The sequence below is a fragment of the Hypanus sabinus genome, chromosome 6 (genome assembly GCF_030144855.1).
Source record: "Hypanus sabinus isolate sHypSab1 chromosome 6, sHypSab1.hap1, whole genome shotgun sequence".
Taxonomy (NCBI): Eukaryota; Metazoa; Chordata; class Chondrichthyes; order Myliobatiformes; family Dasyatidae; genus Hypanus; species Hypanus sabinus.
In genome coordinates, this window is record NC_082711.1 from 56,996,418 (window position 1) to 57,020,638 (window position 24,221).

Sequence of the window (24,221 nt, forward strand, 5' to 3'; positions counted from 1 at the left end):
ATCGAATCATACAGTGAAATGTGTCATTTGTATTAAAAACCAATGCACCCGAGGGTGTGCTGGGGGGAGCCTGCATGTGGTGTCCCACATTCTGGTGCTAACATAGCATGCCCACAATTATCGGCAGGATGATACAGGACACAACAAGCAACAAAACAACAACAGCAAAACAAGTCACGTTCTTCCCTCCAACTCATGCACAGACACAGTCCTTTAACCTCATTACTAGCCATCCTCTTTAGACTCCACCTTCAGTGGGCTTGGACTCAAACTGGAGCTAGTAGACGTTGGATTTTGACTTCCCCAGCAGGCTCTCAAAGATCTGCAGACTCAGCTCCATTCAATGTGCCTTGATTTTGGACTTCTGATTGGACTCTTCAGCCTGGATCCTCAGCATCTATCCCAGAATGCTCTGATCACCAAACACTAGGCATCGAACTCTGAACTCACCAAATCATGAAATCAGGGGGTCTTCAAAGTTCAAAGTACTTTAATTATGAAAGTATGTATGCTATATACAACCTTGAGATATATCTCCTTACAGGCAACCACAAAACACAGAAACCCAATAGAACTCATTAAAAGAAAAGAGCGTCAAACACCTAACGTGCATAAAAATGAACAATTTTTGCAAATAATAGAGAATAAGCAAAGAACACTTAGTACTAAAGTTCACAAAAGTGAGTTCATAGCCATGAAGCCAGTCCTCACTACAGGTGATCCAGGAGCATATTAGTTGCAGGCCATGTTATGTTTGTACTTGATAAAAGACAAACCTGCATGGATAAAAAAAATTAACACATATTTACTTCAAGTAAATGGCTTCAGCTCGACCAGACATTCCAGCCCACCAAGAGTGTGTGTGACCTGTTCACCAACGTCACTTCCATTTCCAGGTGAACAGTCCGCACTGCACACTGGGAACTGAAGTTCTATATTGTGTACACACATAACACATCTTTCCCCTTCAAAAACACAAACACAATAGTATGTTCTCATAAACATGCAAGAGACCATACTGCTTTCCAACAAAGTTATGTACATTAACTTCATTTATAATAATTGTAACCCTCAGGTTCGCCCAGCTGCATTAGTCTAGGGAAGACAGTCTCTGGACCTGCAGGATGTGTGAAATCTGAAGTGTAAAACCTATTGTTTGTGTGGATGCTGTGGGCTGTGTTACCCTGTTACAAATCAGTACCATGAAATAACAGACAGTACACCGTATGCAAGTAAATGACTTAGCATTATAATTCTTAATTGGACTAGAGGGTTCGTAAAGAAAAACAGAAAGGAAAGGGCGCATTTTAATGAAACAATCTAATGTGCACTTTGGAGCTCACAGTTTCCCTTCTGGTGGTCCTCCATTTCCCCAGGGTTTCATCGACTTCCTGCCCCACTCCTTTCAGGCATCTTCTCACTTCATCTTCCTCCAAGCAAAAGACCTAGAACACCTCGCTCTCAGGCACATAACAAGGAAAAAACACTCCCTTCATTGGACTGCGCACATTCCAAAGCCCCCGTTATTTCTCGTCATACCCAAACACTGCTGCTACAGAGAAACCGTTACTTTAGCAGTGAAACTCTTCCCAGATCAGATAATATGGCGAGTACCCAGTAGCTTCATTTTGGGTACAGTTGGAACAGTGGACCAGACGTCCAAAATGTTGACTCCACCTGCTCTTCTTGCTGATCCCCAAGGTCTGATTAAACCTCTCGGGCTGGGGATCACCCTGTGGAGGATAGGGAGTGGTCTTTGACTTCTCAACTCCAAGCATGCTCAGCAACGCATGGATGAGCTTACTTTCGATATCCCAACCCTGATCGCTATGTATCCACCTGGGGAGGCCATAATAAATGAAATACTTCTCCAATTACACTTTGGCCACTGTGGACACCCTTTGATGCTTGGTAGGGAAAGCTTGCATGTATCTGGTGTAGTGATCTGTGATGACTATGGCATTTGCTTTGTTGCTGGCATCTGGCTCTATTGACAGGAAATCCATACACACCAGGTTAAGGGACCCCATACTCTGAAAGTGGGACAGTATTCTTTGACTTCTGGCTTCATTCAAGGCCGGTAAAACCAATCACTGAGCAATTCATAGGCCTTTTCAACCCCCAAATGTCCAGAAGCATCATGAAGTGACCTCAGCACAATCCTCTGATACTTCCCAGGTGAAACCAGATGGTAACACTGAGGTTGGTCCAGAGGTGAGGTGACCTGGTATAGGATCTGGTTCTTCAAATCTAATCTGAGCCATTCTCTCAGTAATTGAGGCACCGCAGTGTGTTTCATCTTCTCCGCTTGGACCATGTCTTCCTTTTCGACTGCTGACCAAATGGTACCGATGCCTGGGTCATCTCGATGAGCAGCTGCCACCTTCTCAGGACTCAATGCTCAGGATGGCTTTTCATTCCAGGAGATGAAAAAGGAGATGTCTTCCTTTTTTAAACAAAGGTGCTTCCTTTCCTCCACCATCAACTCTGCTCTCAAACGCATCTCTCCCATTTCACGCACATCTGCTCTCACCCCATCCGCCCGCCACCCCACTCAGGATAGGGTTCCCCTTGCCCTCACCTACCACCCCACCGGCCTCCGGGTCCAACATATAATTCTCCGTAACTTCTGCCACCTCCAACGGGATCCCACTACCAAGCACATCTTTCCCTCCCCACCTCTTTCTGCTTTCCACAGGGATCGCTCCCTACCCGACACTCCAGCCCGCCAAGAGTGTGTTTGACCTGTTCACCAATGTCACTTCTAGTTCTGGGTAAACTGCTCACATTGCACACTGGGAACTGAAGTTCTATATTATGTACACACATAATAACAGACGGCTCAGGCTCAGTTCAGCATAGATGTGAGTAAACCTTGCCAAGCAGTGAGCTGAACACCAGCCTGTCCCTTGCCTCCAGCCCTAACACCCTGACCTTTCCAATCTGATCTGGTGCTTAAATTGGTCAAACACTGGATTGTTTCTCACTCTCGCGCCAGGGCCCTGCTGTTTTGACTCTGCCTCACCTCAAATCTACTGCTTCAGATAGGCTCCAAGTCTGCTCCAGCAATGGCCAGACACCGGCTCTTTCCTCACTCTTGGGCCCAGGCTTTGCCGCCTCAATTCAGCCTATACAGTCCTCGCAACAACCATCCTATACCTTTGAGACTTTAGTTCATGATGCAAAAACCCAAGATTGTACAGGTAGTGCAAAAGTTCAACTCCAAAAGGAAGGTTACAGGCTATTGATGGCAGTGATCGTTGTCCAGGAGAAAGTGCGATTAATAGAGTCATTAGTAGTTCTGTTTGCTGCCAGTAAGGCATTGTAGTGTCTCACTAGTGCCATCTTAAACCAGCAATCAGAACTCACTCCTCTTGCAGGGACTCTGAGTCTGGAACCCACTGAAAACTCGCTGACCGGTGGGGGCTGGGGCTCCCATCTACTTTCTGCCAGCCCAACGTCTGACATCAACCATGGAAGTCCCATGCCTGCGTCGCTGGCTTTCAAATACGAGCCGAGACTTGGACTCTGGTCTGACCTCCAATTTCCCATCCTTAAACCCTGAGAGAACAATTAAAAAGCAACTCAATCTCAGCTGTGACTCAAAGGAGGTTACAGATTGGTGCCATCTAGGAGATATCAGTTCTCTTTGCAGCAGAATATTAGCTGCAGCCACTTGCAAAGTTCTTGCTCATTTAGGGCCAGCACTTGGCATCAAATTTGTCACATATTGCTTTGCATGGGTGGCAGGGTGACAATACCAAAGGATGTGTAAGGCACTCCTTCCCTTGCAGGTCACCCTTGGGCAAGGGTGTAGCACCTGCTTAGCCACCTGATCAGGATCCTATGAAGCCATGGGAACGGGTGTTGGATGCTGTACGAGCTGCTGGTGCAAATCACAAGACCTGGTTAGTGACCACTGATGCCAGGCAGACCATCTCTGAAGAGTATTGATAATGACTGGGGGTCTCACCAGAAGAAGACAAAGGCAAACCACTTTGGTGGGAAAATTTGCAAAGAACCCTCATGAAGAAGACCATGGTCGCCCATGTCATATGACGTGGCACGTAATGATGATGATGATAATGATTTGCAACAGATATTACCACTTATAGATGTAAAAACAGAATACACTGTATTCTGAATAAGCCACACCTGTAAAGAAAGAAACAAAAATTGATATAGATAATTGATCTTTCAGAAAAATTATATTTTTCCTTTGGATTTTCAGCACCTATGGTATTTTGCTTTTCCATTTTCACAGATGAACTTGGAATAATGAAATAAGAGTGGCTGGATTGGTACTGTGTTGGAAATGCATTGAAAAGCTTGCCTTGCATACTATTTAGACATTTTAAATCATTACTCAGTGCATTGAGCTAAAATAAGGTAAAACAATAACTATGCAGAAAAAAGTATAAAAACTACTGAAAAAGTGCAGTGCAGGTAAATGATAAAGTGCGAGATCATAATGAGGTATATTGTGAGACGAGGAGTCCATCCTATCATACAAGAGGTCCATTAAAGAGTCTGATAACAGTGGAATAGAAACCATCCTTGAGCCTGATGGATATTTAACTAGGTAGCTTAAATGTATGACATAACCTTTCATACTTGCAGTACTTCCTTTGAAAATTGAATGATGTGTAACCTTGTTCAACATTCTATAAACTGTTGTGATTTATATTGCGATTTATTAATGCATTTGTCAGGATATTGACAAAAAGCCAAACTATACAGGGAGAGGAAGTGCTTCTGTTGTAAGGAACCACAAATCCATCTTCATGTGCTGCTAACTCATGATGTCAATTCAACCACTATCCCTAGGTTCCTCACCATTCTTTATTTAGCAGCACTGGGACTGAGTGTTGCCTACCAATTTGATTGTAGGATAATTCAATTAATCTCCATACCTTCACTTTCTGGCAATGAGGAGTGAAAGCCAGAACATAAGAGCCTGTTTATAATTTTCTGCACTGACCCTCAGGGTGCTTCTGGTATCACACAGCACAATTAACCTCATGCAGTTTAGTTTAGAGCTTGAACCTAGAGCTTCTAATCTGTAGCACATTGTACCGCACCGTGATGCCACGCAGGAAGCTGATTGTTAGCTTTTCTTTGAATATTGTATCGATAGTTCTCCATTGACTTATTTACTGTAGCTTTCTTACTCTAAACACCTTTCAGCCTCCAGCAATTTATTTTTCAATTGCTCACTTCAGAGACTAGATCACTTGATGCAGACTGAAATTTTAATGAGTACTGAGTTCTTGCCTTTCAGTTGAGAGACTTGCTCTCTCAGTTCAATGTCAAAGATTCCAGAACAATTCCTTAAAAAGAGCAGGGAAGTTTTGTGGTATCCAAGGCAATACAGGTTCTTCAGCCAACATCCTAATAAATATTGTTCTGTTTCTAACTGTCTTGGGACCTCTCTGAATGGAAACGGGCTGTCATTTTCTTTTCATCATGGCTGCAGCTTCCTTATATAATTATTCCCTGGTTGGCCATTTTGGTGAGATGGGATGTGAGCAATAACAATAGCAACAATGTGAATTTACATAATTATGCTAACACAGTAAAACTTCCCAAAGCTCTTCACAGGAGTGTCATCAAATACATTTTAATATTGAACTAAGTATGGAGGTATTACAGCAAATGATTAAAAAACCTTTATGAAAGAGGAAGGATTGTGTGAATTCAACTTATTTCTTTTTTTTCCAAGTCAATTAAAACTTGAGAAATTTCCGAGACATTTTTTCTGTCTCCAGTTCTATGTTTGGCCAGTACCCTAGAGAAACAAAAGTTCATACTGGTCTTTTCGTCAGTCTTTTGCTGAAAGTGAAATTGGAGGTCAGGAATCTCCCATGAAAGTGATACCCCAGAAGGTTCAGAGCTATTTCCTTATAATGTTGCAAACTTTTCCAAAAGCACAAAAATCAAATACATAGTTCTACAATCATTTTCATGAACAGCTGAATTCAAAGGTTGGGTCACTGCAGTAAATAATAAGCCTGATACAAAATAGATCCTGTCAGTGGTCTACAATCAATCTTATGCACCATCAGTGCTTTCTTGATTTATAACTCACTTTGTAATAATGTCCCAAGAGACTAATTAGAGCCCTGCTCTGTAGTTGTAAAGGATCAGCACTGGCTCAAATTATTATATTAGGAATGCAGAGATTAAAATCCACCTCAGTTCTTACCCTCAATTCAGGGGGTCAACACATCTTATGCATCAGACTATATCTGTAAAATGCCGGTTGACAAATTTCATAACTTGCGTGGGTTGGATATTGAATTTCTGGCTATTTTTATTAACTGAAGCTAATCCTGTTTCCACGGAAAAGGTTGACATTTATGTTGCTGTTATATTTCAACAACAATGAACAACGGCCTGAGGATGTGAAAAAATATTCCAGACGTCTCTCTGTTCGTGTGATATGTATTTTTTCTGATGATCATTCTATGTTACAGCATAATTAAAATAAGAAGATAGAAAGTCTATTAATTAATATGAAATACTACATTTCAAAAATATCTTGATATATTGTGAGGAATAAAATTCTAAATAATCAAAACAGGACCAAGAAATCTAATGAGATGGACCACAATTCTCTCTACTAATGATTCTTAATTAAGCATAAAATTGACCACATCCATTGTCCCTTACATTATAATACCCACAGGGAAATTGAATCAATAATACAGTTCAGTTCCATGCATGTTATGTACAATGTACATAGAATGCAATAAAGTAAGGTCAATTTAAATAAATCGTACAACTAATTCCTGTCCTATTATCTATGTATGTACACACATGGCCACTTTATTAGGTGCTGGAGTAGAGCCCAGTCTGGTCTTCTGCTGCTGTAGCACATTCTTTCCAAGGTTTGGCGTGTTTTGCATTCAGAAATGCTTTTCATGCGGTTCTTTGAGTTCCGTTGCTTTCCTGTCAGCTTGAACCAGTCTGGCCATTCTCCTCAGACCTCTTTCATTAACAAGGCATTTTCACCCATGACTGCTGCTTGCTGGATTTTTTTTTTGTTTTTGGCACCATTCTCTGTAAACTCTAGAGACTGTTAAGCATGAAAAATCCCGGGAGATCAGCAGTTTCTGGGATACTCCATCCGCCCCGTCTGGCACCAAATTGGTCATATTTCTTCCCCATTCTGATACTTAGTCTGAACAAGTGAACCTTTTGGCCATGCCTGCATGATTTTATACATTGAGTTGCAGCTACATGATTGGCTGTAAGATGTCTGCATTAATGAGCAGGTGTACAGGTGCACTTAATGAAGTGGCCACTGAGTGTACATGTAGCACACAGTGTGGAGCAAGTGTGCAGGCTGGGCAATAGGATGTATCACTGAAGTATTAAAAAGATGCTCTTGTGCTATTTTAGGATATATGTGGGGAGGCTGAGTGTGTGAGGAGCTAGGGGAAGTAAGGTGAGGAATCAGACGCCTCTTAAGAGATGAAACAATAAAGATGACTTTGTTACTCTGCTGTCAGCCAATGATTTATTTTCCTAAAATAACTTTAAAAAACTAGTTTAATTTCTTTGCATCTCCAGCACAGTCAGAAGAAGGAAGGACAATGGCTTACATATGCTTCATTTCTTTGTCTATCTCTCATCCACTGAATTTGCAATGTGATCATGGTTTTTCACTCAATGAGATGAAATTCAATTACTTTTGGGGAGAGTGCAGAAGAGGTTCACCAGGATGTTGCCTGGATTAGAGAACATTAGATCAGGGAGAGGTTGTACAACATGCAATGATAGATTGATATATGGACTAATAGATGAACATAACCAGTCCAAGGTATTAAACTTGTAAGAATAATGTTTGAATGAGAATGCAGGTTCACTATATCTATGGAAATGGCCTTGAAAAGTGGAAATGAGTTTCCAGAACTGATCGTGTTAAATGCAGCATCAGACCAATATCTGAAATGTTTGCTGAAGCCCCAACATTTAAATCCAGGACAAATGAGCACAATGGAAGGGAAAACAGTATAATTTATATAAGTGTAAATTTATCATTAAAAACTGAATGGACCTTATGGTATGAATGTTTCATTGTTTTACCAGGCACTGCTGAGGGGTTTGAGAAAAGCTGCCCTCAATAAACACATACTGTAATAGGTTTTGCATCAAGATCAAAGGTGTAAATGGAAATGCAATGGATTGTTATTCAGCATATGGCTTTTATGAGAAGACATGAGAAGACATGGTGTTAATTTGTTGAGCATGGCAGACAGTTAGGAATGTCAGACAATATGCACAGGCTTACCTGAACATATGGCACATGGGACATATGATATTGCTCCTTAAGGTGAATGAAGCCTCTGATGTCCTGAGGAAAGACATAGGACAGAGAATCTAAACTATAAGCGAGGGGAGGAAGGTTCAGAGTTCAAAGTAAATTTATTATCAAAGTACATATATGTCACCATATACAACCCTGAGATTCATTTTCTTGCAGGCATAATCAATAAATCCATAATAAAATAATAACCATAATAGAGTCAATGAAAGATCGCACCAACTTGGGTGTTCAGCCAGTATGCAAAGGACAACAAGCTGTGCAAATACAAAACTAAATAAGTAATAATAATAAATAAATATGCAAAATATGAGATGAAGCATCCTTGAAAGGGAATCCATAGGCTGTAGAAACATTTCAATGATAGGGCAAGTGAAGTTTAGTGAAGTTCAAGAGCCTGATGGTTGACAGGTAATAACTGTTCCTAAACCTGCTGGTGTGAATCCTGAGGCTCCTGTACATTCTTTCCGATAGCAACAGTGAGAAGAGAGCAAGACCTGGATAGTGTGGTCCCTGATGATGGATGCTGCTTTCCTGCAACACCACTTTGTGTAGATGTTCTCAATGGAGAGGAGGGCTTTCCCCATGAAGGACTGTGTCAGATCCACTATTCTATGTAGGGTTTTCCATTCTAGAGCATTGGTGTTAATAATATACATAATGATAGCATTGCATTAATAATATATTGAAGTGTATATTGTAAGTATATACTGTAAGTATATTGTGGAAGTGGAGCAGAGTAGTGGAAGAAGTTATTTCAAATACACACACACTCAGTGTTCTCAATGCTTCAGGAGCAGCTTCTTCTCCTTATAACAAGAGCTTCTTATAACACTACTTACTTAGTTTAATTTTATTTATATATATATTTCTTATTGTATATTATAGCATTTTATGCATTGTACTGTACTGCTACTGAAAAACAACAAATCTCATGATGTACAGTATTTCAACGATATTAAACCTAATTCTGATTCTGAGGCATATCTATTAAATCATTCTGTTGTGGCTAGTATAAAGCATGAAGTTAGATGATGAAGGCTTGAAGATGGGAATATCAGTTTGGAAGCATGGTGTGTCTGAAGAAGGCAATGACTCTGTGACATGTAAATCTATGATGAAAATGAAGGAGCAACGCAAACATATGTAAAGGTATCATGGTCAGTCTCTGCCTCCACCAAACGATGCATTCCAAATTCCAAACATTCTGTGGGAGAGAGAAATGTTCTTTATATTCCCTCTAAAACTCTTAAATATGTGCTTTTGGATAAAAGTATCTCTGCAATGGGAAAAAGTTTACCAATATCTATGACCCTCATAGATTCTGTACACCCCATTACGTACCCACATCCCTCTGGGCTACAAAGAAAACAAACCCAGGCTATTTAGTGTCTCCTCACAACTGAATGATTGTTTAGGGGAATGGGCAAGGAAGTGGCAAAAGAAATACAATTTTGAAAGTGTATGGTCATACACTTTGGTGGAAGAAATAAATGGGCAGACTATTATTTAGATGGGGAGAGAATTCAAAATGCAGAGATGCAAAGAGACTTGTGAATCCTTGTGCAAGCTACCCTAAAGGTTAACCTGCAGGTTGAGTCAGTTGTGCAGAAGTTGAGTTGCAATGTTGGCATTCATTTCTAGAAGTATAGAATATAAGAGCAGGGATGTGATATTGAGGCTCTATAAGGGCCTTGTGAGACCACACCTGGAGTACTGTGTGCAGTTTTGGGCTCCGTATTTTAGAAAGGATATACTAACATTGGAGAGGGTTCAGAGAAGATTCACGAGAATGATTCCAGGAATGAAAGGGTTACCATATGAGGAACGTCTGGCAGCTCTTGGGCTGTATTCACTGGAGTTTAGGAGAATGAGGGGGGATCTCATAGAAACACTCTGAATGTTAAATGGCCTGAACAGATTAGATATGGCAAAGTCATTTCCCATGGTGGAGGATTCTAGGACAAGAGAGCACGACTCAGGATTGAAGGATGTCATTTTAGAACAGAGATGCAGAGAAATTACTTTAGTCAGAGGGTGGTAAATCTGTGGAATTTGTTGCCACGAGTGGCTGTGGAGACCAAGTCATTCAGTGCATTTAAAGCAGAGAAAAATAGGTTCTTGATTAGCCAGGGCATCAGAAGGTTTAGGGTGAAAGTAGGGAAGTGAGAATGACTGGAAGAATTGGATCAGCCCAGGATTGAATGCTGGAGTAGGCTCGATGGGCCAAATGGCCTACTTCTGCTCCTATATCTTATGATCTTATGGTCTTAAATACCCTATCCCAGGAAACTTGTTGGTGAATCTCCTTGCACCCACTCCAGAATGATTACATTCTTTCTATACTGCTCCCAAATTTCACATGGTATTCCGGATACAGCCTCACCAATGTTTGATTACATAACTTCCCTGCTCTTATACTTTATGTGCCAGTTAATGAAAGCTGGGTATTAGAACCTCAGTCCTGATGGAGGGTTTAGACACAATCATCAACAACTGCTTTCACCGGTAGCTCAACCCACTGAGTTCCTCAAGCAGATTTGTTTTTCTTATTTCAGCACCTGCAGTATCCTGTGTCTCCTCTTGTATAATTGTTTAGCTGTACCGCCAACTTAAGGGGTATTTGAACCTGTATACCCAGATCCTTCTGATCTTCAGTACTCCCTAGGGCTGTACCATTCATTGTGCAAGCCTTAGTCATAATTTGGCTTCCCATAATACATCACTTCGCACTTGTGAAGACTAGATTCCCTCCACCATTGCACTATCCAAATTACCGGCTACTAACATTGGCCATGTTGTTGTCCTTGCACCTTATTGTCTGCCTGCACTGCATTTTATTTGTAACTGTAACAGTAGATGGCACTGGTCTACCAATGAGGCCATAGCCACAGCACGACACCCCGTCCTTACTCACCTGCAGAAGAGGGATGCTGTTCCTAGACTACAGTTCAACATTTGATAGCATAATTCCCTCCAGACTTGACAGGAAGCTCAGAGACCTCAGCCTGCACCTTGCCTCATGCAGCTGGATCTTAGACTTTCTATTGGATCACTGACAGGTGATAAAGATGGGCTCCCTTACCTCTGCCCCTCTGACCTTCAACACAGGTGCTCCCAAGGTTGTGTTCTGAGTCCCCTTCTCTACTCCCTTTACAACTGTGAGCATGCTGCCACACACAGCTCCAATCTGCTGATCAAACTTGCATATGACTTGCCTTTGATCAGTTTTATTTCTAGTGGTGATTTTACAGGAAGATTAACACCCTGCCACAGTGGTGCCAGAATAACAACCTCTCCCTCAGTCCAAAAAACAAAAGAGCTGATTGTGGATTACAGGAGGGAAGAAGGCAGGCTCAGCTCAATCAAAATCATAGGTTCTGCAGTTGAGAGGGTGAGTAGTTTCAAGTTTCTCGGTATACACATCACCGGTGATCTCACCTGGGCTGTGCACACCAACTTCCTGGCAAATAACGCACAACAGCATCTCTTCCATCTCAGGCAACTGAAGAAATTCAGGATGGGCCCCCAAATCCTCAAGACCTTCTACAGGGGCACCATTGAGAGCATCCTGACCGGCTGTCTCACAGCCTGGTACGGGAACCTTGATTGCTGGGCACCGCAGAGAGAGGTATGGACAGCGCAGCACATCTGTGGATGTGAACTTCCCTCCATTGAAGATATTTATAGTAGCAGGTGGAGAAAGAAGGCCTGAAAGATCATCGGGGACACCAGTCACCCCACCATAAACTGCTTCAGCTGCTTCCATCTGGCAAATTATACCGCAGCATTAAAGCCAGGACTAAAAGGCAATGGGTCAGCTTCTTTCTGCAAGCTATTAGACTTTTAAATTCACATGTTTGTACATTGTGACAGAGTCATAACGCAAAGATTTTTACTCCCTCATGTTATGGGATGAATGTAAGATTTAAATAAATTCTATATATTCTATTTTTCATATGCCAGTTTTAAAAAAAACAAGCTGGGCCTGTCAGGATTTGACTGCAGAGCGGAAGATTGCAGAGTGAGTTGGAGGCAGTTCCTCATAGACTTTACGTGCTAGTTTTAAAAAGCGAGCAGGTCCTATCAGGACATATCTGAGGAGCAAGAGTTTGCTTGGGTTCACGGTAAAAGGTTACTCAACAAAGTCCAATAAAAAGAAGTAGGGTTTGAGCAGAGCAGCCATTGTGTGAGTGGGTCAGTGTTAGAGTCGTCACACTTTGATTCAACAGGCTTGAGGGAGAACAGGTGATCTAGAAGTTAAGTCTGAGAAGCCAGAGGCATTAAAAAGTGTAGGCAGGATGGTAGTAATGGAATGCTCCTCCTGTAAGATGTGGGATTTCAGTGTACCTAACTGTCTCCCTGATGACTACTGTAGATCTGCAGTTCTTGACTGACAAGGTTAAGGAACTTGAGCTGGAGCTGGAAGCACTCAGGACCATCTAGGAAGCTGAAAACTTCATAGATAAAGTCTTTTACTGAGGTGGTGAGACCTGGAGTGCAGGCTTAAGATAGTAGGTGGGTGACCACCAAAGGAAGTAAGGGGAGTAATCGTGATTGGGCTAGGATTAAATCAGGGGTTGCTAGGCAGCACAGCTTGAAGGGTCGGAAAGGCCTTTTCTGTGCTCTCTCTCAACAAGCAAATAAATAAATAAATAAATACCTTGCTGGAAATAACACTTAAACCAGTCACAAAATTCTGCTCTGCACACTGGGTCTGAAATGCTTCACTCCCAACAATGACTACCTCAGGAAGCAAAGGTTATCCATAATATGTCTCAAATTGGATGTGGTATTGATATGGATGATCGAAGCAAAGCACCATAGTAGATTGTCGAGGCTAATCTATCAAGAGACGCTGTCAAACATAGGAAACAATTTTTTTATTATACAGGCAGTAGGAGGCAATTCCCCTGTCACAACTAGAGCTACAAAAGAGATGGATTTCAAAGTGGAAAGTCAGGGTCAGACATTGATCTGCCGGATCTTCAGTCTGAAGACACAAAGCTATTTCATTGCTGATGAGATAAATTATCTATCAATCAGGATTCCATAAATTGAAGACAATGTTATGGTACTGAAAGAGTGGTAGAAGGAGATTGTGGAGAAACTCCATACACACATGGACCATTCTGTTTGGACCTTTCTGTGGTTTTGTGCTTGTTGCTGTATTTATTGTTGATATACAATATGTTCCTGCCATGTTTTCTGTTTACCTTGTGAGCACGTGAGCAAGGAATTTCATTGTCCTAGTCAACGTCTTCAAAAGGCAGTGCCTCAAGAAAGCAGCAGCGATTATTAAGGACCCTCACCACCTGGGACATACTTTCTCAATACTACCATCAGAGCCCTGGATAAACCAAGAGATCCACAATCTGTCGAGGTCTAGACAGTGGCATTCATGTCTAGTGATCCAGGAAAATGTGAGAGACCCAGGTAAGACCTCTGGAAAGCCAGCTCACATGCAAAGTGGCAATTCCAGACCAAACTTGAAACATAGAAGGATGATGGACAGCTGTGGCAGGGCTTGAATGCCATCACCTCCTGCAAAGCAACATCAAGTGATATAAATGAGAATAACGTTTCTCTCCCAGATGAGCTCAATGCCTTTCATGCTTACTTTGAATGACAAACTATGTAAGCACCTTCATGAACTTCCGCAGCCCATGACGATACTGTGCATTAGCCTCTGAGGCTGGCATGAGAGCATCCTTCAGGAGGGTGAACCCACAAAAAGCATATGGCCCAGACAATGTACCTGGTTGAATACTGAGGATCTGTGCTATTCAACTGGCTGGAATGTCTACTGATGTCTTTAATTTCTTGCTTCACCAGTGTGAGATACCCACCTGCTTCCAGCAGGCTTCTATCATGCTGGTACCCAAGAAGAATATGGTAACCTGCATCAATGACTTTCATCCAGTCGTACTTACATCCACTGTGATAAAGTGCTTTGAGCGGTTGGTCGTGAAGCATATCAACTTTTGCTTGAGGATTTACTTAGATCCATTACAAATTGCCTACCGTCACAGCAGATCAACAGCCGATGCCATCTTACTGGGTCTCCACATAAGTCTGAACATCTGCATAGTGAAGATACATACATCAGATGATCTTCATTGACTTAATCTCAGCAGTCAACACTATCATCCCTGCAAAGCTGATCAATAAGTCTCAATACCTCCTTGTACAACTGTATCTTTGATTTCCTCACTTGCAGATGCCAGTCAATACGACTGGCAAGAATATCTCCTCCACAATCAACAGAAACACAAGTGCGTCCTATGCTGTGTGCTGATCTGCCTGCTCTACTCACTTTACACTCACGACTGTGAGGCTACATACAGATCCAATGCAATATTTAGGTTTGCTGATGACACCACTGTTGTTGGCTGAAGCAAAGCTGGTGACATATCAGCATATAGGAGGGAGATTGAACGTTTTGTTAAGTGGTGCCATAACAACAACCTCTCACTCAACCTCAAAAAAACTAAAGAGCTGATTATTGATTATTGGAGGAAGAAATTGGAGGTCAATGAGTCAGTGCTCATTAGGGGATCAGAGGTGGAGAAGGTCAATAACTTTAAACTCCTGGCTGTTGTCAGCACAGGATCTGTCCTGGGATCGGAACATAAGTGTCATTTCAAAGAAAGCACCTCTACCTTCCTAGGTGTTTCTTTAGATAGCATGTCATCTAAAACTCTGACAATAAACCTTCAATAGATGGACAGTGGAGAGTATCCTGACTGACTGGTATATAAATACTGGTGCCCAAGAATGGAAAAGCCTACACAAAATGATGGATACAGCCCAGTTCATCACAGGAAAAGCTCTCTTCACCATGGAGCAAATTTTTAATGGGTGCTGTCACAAGAAAACAGCATCAATATTCAAAGATTCTCACCATCCAGGCCATGCTTTCTTCTCACTGTTACCATCAGGAAGAAGAAACCACAGGTGCCTTAGGCACTAGATGAGTCCCACCCTATCAGGTTCAGAAAGTGTATTAAACTTCAACCATCAGGCTCCTGAACCAGCATGGACATCTTCACTCAACACTAAACTGTTCATTGAACACAAACCTTTAGATTCACTTTCGAGGAATCTACAACTCTTGTTCTCAGTTCTATCTATCCATTTATTCATCTAGTCATTTATTTATTTATTAAATCTAGCGATCCATCTTATTTATTTATTTATTCATTCATCTGTTTGTTTGTTATTTATTTATTTATTACTGATTTCTTTTTGTATATGCACAATCTATCATTCTTTGTGTGTAGGTTTTCATTGATTCTATTGTACTTCTGTGTGTTAAATGGTTGTTGTGACAAGTCTAGTGTGGTAGTGCCACAGATAATGCTTATCACTCTGGTTTTCAGCTTCCACTGCTAGCTGGTAATCTCACAAAAAGGAGGGCCGAATGTGTAAGTCTCTCCCTGCCAGCACGCAGCCTTTACAGCAAGCCTCATGTGGTGCCTCCTTGTTAGTGACACACAGAAACTGAACTCCTTTCGGACTCAGGCTGAACTATAGAGGATGGGGAGGAGGTCTGGCCCTTGCACACGTAGCACGCAGGCCCACCTGCATGCGGTTAAGCCCTGGTGCTCATGAACCAGATCCCCAGCTATGGGTAAATAGTCCACGGCCTTGTGTGCAGCCTTGGGAGAGACAAAGGCTACTGGAGTAAACCCAGACAGAAAATCTGGAATGGAGCCCCCAAGGAAGCTGGACATCACTGAACATTCTTCTGACAGCTCCTGCAGACAAGCTGGTGCAAAGCACATTGCTTTGCTATCCTTTGGACAACACTGGTGAGGCTGAGGGGGGATCTTGATGACTGGGCATCCCAGGATCTCCATGCCTTCCGCCCCGGCTAGCTCCCTCCAGTGCTTCTATCCACTATCCTTTCAGACATACGGATGCTATCATCATCATCATCACTGAACTTCTTTGTTTTACTGTGAATGCCTGCGAGAGAATGAACCTTAGGGTAGTATTTGTGATATATACAGATTTTGTTAATAAATTTACTTTGAGCTGTGAACTTTTGAGAAGAAGTAAAGAAGCCTGAAGACCTAAACTCAATACAGTAGTTTAGGAGCAATTTGCCTGATCCGTTTTGTTTGTTTTTTTTATGTTTGTGAGAAGGAATTTGGGGGTCAATGTACCTGATCCATTTTGTTCATTTTTTTGTACAGGAAGAGGGATTTAGGGGTAAATGTGCCGGGTTTGTTTTGCTTGGTTTCTGTGCAGGAAGAGGGATGTGAGGGTTAATGCACCTGTTCCGTTTTTGTTCGTTTTTTGTGGGGAGGTGGGATTTGGGGAATGATGATCATGCTTCCTTTCTTTCTTGGTTTCATGGCTAACTGGAGAATTGAAGAATTTCAGAGTTGTATACTTTGATAATAAATGAACCTTTGAACTTCTGCCATTAAATTTCTGAGCAGTCCATGAACCCATCAATACTGCATTGCTATGCCTCTTCTTGCATGGGTTATTTATTTATGCTGTGACTTTTTAATGAATTGCATTGTACTGCTACCATGAAACAATAAACTTCATACTGTATGTTACTAATCATAAACATGATTCTGATTCCAAAGCTGATCCAGAGAAAGTAAACATGAAGGCAATGGTTAGAGGATTTTCCTATCAAATAAGGCATAGAAGACTCTGGAGTAAATGTGCATTATGTATACCTGATAAATAATCTCCTAATCTCTTTCCGGTGTGGTTGTGGTCAGCAAGAACATCCCACTGGTTTTATATTGACTATTGTGAATAGTACTGGACAAACTTTTGGTAATTATTAAAATTGAGCTGTGTGATTAGAAAGCAAACATGCAGGCTTGTGTACTATCACAAAAATGTAATTGAGCATCTGGCTTGCATGGCCTACCTGAAGACATGGTGCAATCACAGGTCCACAGTTCAGATCTCTTAATTTTGAACAATATATTAAGTTATTGGATGTTTCACCTCTTTTCTTCTGCCTGGGTTCTAATGAGGAAGGAATATTTGGTTTCCCTGGTAATGAAAGCAGTGAAGGAAAAATTCATAAGAATCAATTGAACATGATTCAGTAATATCAATGTGCTATTTTCCTTCCAGTCCATTGAAACATACCTTGCTCTACCTCAGAACTAAATGGGGGTTCTTGTCTGGCCAGAGATGCAGAGATACGATTTAGGAGCTAGTGGGGATGTATTGACTAGGTATTAGCTCAATAAAATTACAGAAATAATCCCCAAAGTCAATATTAACCACTTAATCTGGATACATGATACCTGCACTCATAGCAAGGAAAACAGTAAGTTTGAAATGTTTTTGAAAGTCAATCCAGTCTTCTGATATTATTGCTCAAAGTCTTTATGAGGTAGTATCATTTGATGTAGAGTGGGCTGATACTTCAACAACATTGAGGGAAATATTGGGGTTCATTACAAACTAGAGAAACATCAGTTAAAAAGAATCACAGAAGCACATACAGTCAGTAGCCACCTGATTAGATATACCTCTACACCTACTTGTTAATTCAAATATCTAATCAGCCAATCATGTATCAGCAATTCAATGCATAAAAACATGCAAATACGGTCAAGAGGTTCAGACCAAACATCAGAATAAATGTGATTGAAGTTATTTTAGATAATAGACAATAGTTGCAGGAGTAGGCCATTTGGCCCTTTGAGCCAGCACCGCCATTCAATATGATCATGGCTGATCATCCACAATCAGTACCCCGTTACTGCCTTCTCCCCATAATCCCTTGACTCCGCTATCTAACTCTTTCTTGAAAGCATCCAGCAAATTGACCTTAGCTGCCTTCTGAGGCAGAGCATTCCATAGATTCACAACTCTCTGGGTGAAAAGGTATTTCCTCAACTCTGTTCTAAATGGCCTACCCCTTATTCTTAAACTGTGGCCTCTGGTTCTGGACTCCCCAAACATCAGAAACATTTTTCCTGCCTCCAGCGTGTCCAATCCCTTAATAATCTTATATGTTTCAATCAGATCCCCTCTCATCCTTCTAAATTCCAGTGTATACAAGCCCAGTCGCTCCAATCTTTCAACATATGACAGTCCCGCCATCCCGGGTATTAACCTCGTGAACCTAAGCTGCACTCCCTCAATAGCAAGAATGTCCTTCCTCAAATTTGGAGACCAAAACTGAACACAATACTCCAGGTGTGGTCTCACCAGGGCCCTGTACAACTGCAGAAGGACCTCTTTGCTTCTATATTCAACTCCCCTTGTTATGAAGGTCAACATGCCATTAGCTTTCTTCACTGCGGGCTGTACCTGCATGCTTACTTTCAGTGACTGATGAACAAGGACACCTAGATCTCGTTGTACTTCCCCTTTTCCTAACTTGACACCATTCAGATAGGAATCTGCCTTCCTGTTCTTGCCACCAAAGTGGATAACCTCATATTTATCCACATTAAACTGCATCTGCCCACTCACCCAACCTGTCCAAGTCACTCTGCATTCTCCTAACATCCTCCTCATATTTCACATTGCCACCCAGCTTTGTGTCATCTGCAAATTTGTTAATGTTACTTTTAATCCCTTCATCTAAATCATTAATGTATATTGTAAATAGCTGCGGTCCCAGCACCAAACCTTGCGGTACCCCAATAGTCCCTGCCTGCCATTCTGAAAAGGACCCATTAATCCTTACTCTTTGTTTCCTGTCTGCCAACCAATTTCTATCCATGTTAGTACACTACCCCCAATAACATGTGCTGTAATTTTGCCCACTAATCTCCTATGTGGGACCTTATCAAAGGCTTTCTGAAAGTCCGGGTACACTACATCCACTGGCTCTCCCTTGTCCATTTTCATAGTTACATCCTCAAAAAATTCCAGATCAGTCAAGCATGATTTTCCTTCCGTAAATCCATGCTGACTTGGACCGATCCTGTTACTGCTATCCAAATGTGCCATCTTTTATAATTGACTCCAACATCTTCCCCGCCACTGATGTCAGGCTAACCAGTCTATAATTCCTTGTTTTCTCTCACCCTCCTTTCTTAAAAAGTGGGATAACATTAGCTATCCTCCAATACTCAGGAACTGATCCTGAATCTATAGAACATTGGAAAATGATTACCAATGCTTCCACGATTTCTAGAGCCACCTCCTTTTGACTCTGGAATGATTGTTAGAGCCAGAAAGGGTGATTTGAGTATCTCAGAAACTTCTCATCTTCCGGGATTTTTCTGCACAACAGACAGTAGAGTTTACAGAGAACGATGCAAATAACAAAATCAAAACGTCCAGTGAGTGGCAGCCCTGAGGACAAAAACGCATCGTTAATGAGAGAGGTCAGAGGAGAACTGGCAGTTTGGTTCAAGCTGACAAGAAGATAACAATAACTTAAATAACCATGCAATAGAACAGTGGTGTGTTAAATTAGACCAGAAGGTCATAAGACATAGGAGGAGAATTAGGCTATTTGCCCCATCATGTCTGCTCTGCTATTCCATTATGGTTGATTTATTATCCCTCTCAATCCCATTCTCCTGCCTTTTCCCTGTAACCTTTGATATCTTGCCTAATCAAGAACCTATCAACATCACTCAATGACTTGGCTCCACAGACATCTGTGGCAATAAATTCTACTGATTCACTACACTTTGGCTAAAGAAATTCCTCCTCATCTCTGTTCTAAATGGACGTCCCTTTATTCAGAGGCTGTGCCCTCTGGTTCTAGATTTACCTGCTATAGGAAACATCCTCTCCACATCCACCATCTCCAGACCTTTCAATATTTGATAGGTTTCAGCGAGATCCCCCCTCTCCCCCCCCCCCACCCCACCATTCTTCTAAACTATACCAAGTACAGGGCCAGAGCCATCAAATCTCTTAACGTGACAATCATTTCATCCCAGGAATCATTCAAGTGAACCTCCTCTAGACCCTCTCCAATGCCAGCACATTCTTTTCATAACTGCTCACAATACTCCAAGTGCAGTCTGATCAATGCCTTATAAAGCCACAGCAATATATTGTTATTGAACTTTCTGCCCATTTAGAAAATAGATTGCACCTTTACTCCTTCTACCAAAGTGCATGACCATACACTTTCCTACACTGTATTTCATCTGCCACTTCTTTGGCCATTCTCCCACTCTGTCTAAATCCTTCTTCAGATTCCCTGCTTCCTCAACACTACCTGCCCCTTGACCTATCTTTGTATTATCTACAAACTTGGTCATAAAGCCATCAATTCCATCATCAGAATACTTGACATGTAGGATTAAAGGAAGTTGTCCCAACACCGGTTCCTGTGGATCACCATTAGGCAGCCAACCAAAAAGGACCCTATTTATTCCTGCCAGTCAGCCAATCTTCTATCCATGCTAGTATCTTTCCTATAGTAGCATGGTCTCTTACCTTGTTAGGTGGCCTTATGTGAGGCACCTTGTCAAAGGCCTTCTGAAAATCCAAGGAAACAACATCTGCTGACTCCACTGAGCAGGGCCAAGACTTTTCACCAGGGCTCAAGAAAGTATTGAATTATGCTTGACCTCCAGCATCTGCAGACTCTCTTGTGTTTACTGTCAGAGTAACATCATCAATACATCTGTGCTCTCAAGCCCCTTAACAACACTGTATATTTTAAAGACAAGTTCGAAGGTATTGTCATATGTGAAAGTACATGCATACAGAATTGCAATGAAACACTCACTTGAAAACAGCATCGCTGGCACTTAGGATCATATTATCATCATTCATAAGAAAGATGTAAAATAATCATAAACTGGAAAGTATTTTTACAAGAAAGAACACAATTTGAACAAAAGCAGTCTCTCGTGCAAAGCTATCAAAGTGGCCATAGTGTAGCTAAACAGTAGTGTTTGGGGTTGTGTCAGTTAGCTTAAGATCTGAATGGTTGAAGGGAAGTAACAGTTCTTGAACTTGATAGTGTGAGACCTTAGGCTTTTTCACCTCTTTCCCAGTAGCAGTTACTAGAAGATGGTCTTGCTCAGATGATGGGGATCTTTGAATATGGATGTTGCTTTCTTGTGACAGGGCCTCCTTAGATAATACTGATGCTGGAGATGGACGTGTCTGTGATAGAATGGGCAGAGTCTATACCCTCTGCAGCTGCTTATATTTCCTGCATATGTGCACTGCCATATTGGACATTGATACTTCCATTTGTAGAAATTTGTCAGAGGGTCCAGTGACAAGCTGAACCTCCTAAGAAATTAAAGAAGGCAGCATGCTTTCTACCACTGCATCTAAGGGCTGAGCCTTGGGCAGGTCATCCATATGTTAACATCCAGGAATTTAAAGTTGCAGATACAACCCACTTCGGATCCCCAATCTGGTCCGATAGGCACTTGCTTTCCTTCTCCTTCATGAAGCGAACAATCAGATCTTTAGCTGTACCAGCGTTGAATGAGAGGTTGTTGTTGTGGCACCATACAACCATGTGTCCTATCTCATTCCACTGAGCTCACACTTCACCTGTGATTCATCCATCAGAAGTGGTATTGTTGTATATGGCATTAGAACTGTGTCATGTGTGTTCAGAGAGCAGAGCAGGGAGATAAGCATGTCCTGTTGAGGTGCACCTGCTTTAATGATCAGTGAAGAGGAGATGTTTTTAAGAATCCTCACTGATTGAGGACTGCTCAAGAGGAAGTCGAGTATCCAGTTGCGGAGGAAAGTTCAGAAGTCCAGATCTTGATGATTAACTTGGATGAAATAATGAAGTTGAACATGAGCTGTAGTCAATGAACAACAGCTTGACATGTAAGTTGCTATTGTCCAGATGGTCCAGGTCTGAGAGAAGAGCCAGAAAAATCACAATGCTTGAGCCAATTTATTTTAAATGAGTTTGCATTGGCATTATGATAATAAATTCCAACAGTGATGAAGGGAGTTATTTTCTTAAGGTGTACATAGTTAATTGAGATTTGCCATTGTATTTGGCCTTGGCTCTTTTAGGAAAAGTAATTGTGCAATAGTTTTATAGTCAATTCATGATCTGTATACAATTGTGTCTGATAATCATAATTCTGAAGAAAAGGCAATCTATTAATTCTGTCTCTCACCTACAGATGCTGAATGATCTGTTCAGTAGTTCCTACATTTTCCTATCTACTTTTCCTCTGAGGCAGGAGCACTGAGTTCTCATCATTCTCTGAGATGGAGGTTACAGTTAAACACTCTATAATGGCATAAGATCAGGACCGCTCTGTGCGTGATGATTGCTCTTCATGGAGAGCAGCTCCTTACTTGAGTGAGCAAAGAATGTCAAATGCTTTGGATCCATGGTGTAAGATTTGGAGTGCTGATCCAGTGCTTTTGACGGGATGCTGTCTGGCTCCATTGTCTTTGCTTGTCCAATATTCGCAGCCATTTCTCGGTTTCACATGGTGTGATGAGATTTGCTGAAGACTGGCTTATGTGATAGTGGGTATCTCCGGCTGAAGCTGAGACACTTCATCTGTTTGGGACTTCTGGTGGGCCATGGTTGAAAATATATCAGCCAAGTCTTTTGCACTCACCTGCTGGATCCTCCCGTCAGTTGCTGATGAACACTACCTTTCATGAGAGAAATGCAGAGCTTCAATCTGATCCATAGGTTGTCAGATTATTTGTCTTCACCTCTGCATGCTGTTTTTACTGCTTATCTTTCATCTAGCCCAGTTCTGATAAAGGGTTTAACCTTGAAATGTTAGCTCTTTTTCTACTTACTGCTGATGCCTCTTGACCTGCTGAGTGCTTCCAGCTTTTTATGTCATCCTGTTCTGTTCAGTAGGCTAAAACCTCCATATATTTAGGCATGCCTGGTGTTATTCCCAGCAAGTCTTTCTGCACTTGACTGAACCAGAGTTGATGCCTTGGCTTGATAGTAATGATGGTGTGTGGGATATCAATTTAAAGGTTGTAGTGGTGGACATTTATACTGCTTTTGATACTCTTCAGCATATCTTGGATGTTTAGCTTTGAACTACCAGATGATCAAAAGTTCTGTTGAAGTTAGTTTTTACAGAGACAAGTGAGTTGGAGATGTCGAAGGATTTAAGAGGTGAATTCCACAGATGGGAAAAGGTAGTTGTATCAACAGCTGTCAATGGCGGGAAAAAGTACATCTAGAATTCATAAGATGCCAGAATTGAAATACCATCAACTTTTCTTCATTGGGTTATTCTCGTTACTCTATTAATAAAGCATTGAAGGGGGGCTCGGGTCCCTATTCCTCTCTATTGCACCTCTCTCTACTGTTCACATGAACCTCCTAAACAAATGCGACTGCACACTCACAACAGTGTAAAATCCCATAGAATTAAATGAGGCTAAAACAAGGTTATATGGCCCTCAGTAATCTGATTTTTCCTTTCCAAGTTCAGCCTCAAATGAGCTCTAACAACAACATGGAATTCTCTTTGAGATACTTACCTTTTTAATTCTCCAGCTTTTTATTCTGATGGTTGATGATTTTGCAGCAACTCTTTCTTAAAGATAGAGAGCCCACCTTGTTCTGATCTATATTAAAAAAAAAGTTGCACTGATCTAGGGCACAGCAGGGTTAAATCCTGAGTCAGAAAGGAAATTCCAACCCAATATTCTTGGGAGATTTCCAGACAGAATGCTAACTGTTGTTTTCCTTTTAATTCTGTCTTGCCACTTCTTCAAGACAACATCTTACTCTGGAAATGAGCTGACTGTCACTAGCAGACTTCAAGTGAGATGCACGTTCTCTGCATTATTGTTTCATTGAAATTTTCTACCAAGACATGCAAAGCCAGGGAATTATAGACGTGTGATTGCTGGGTGATGTAGTCATAGAAATAAAGAACAATGGTAAAGGAAAAACATATACTTGCTATGGATGCAAATAGGTGACTTTCTGCTTTCTGTTGTT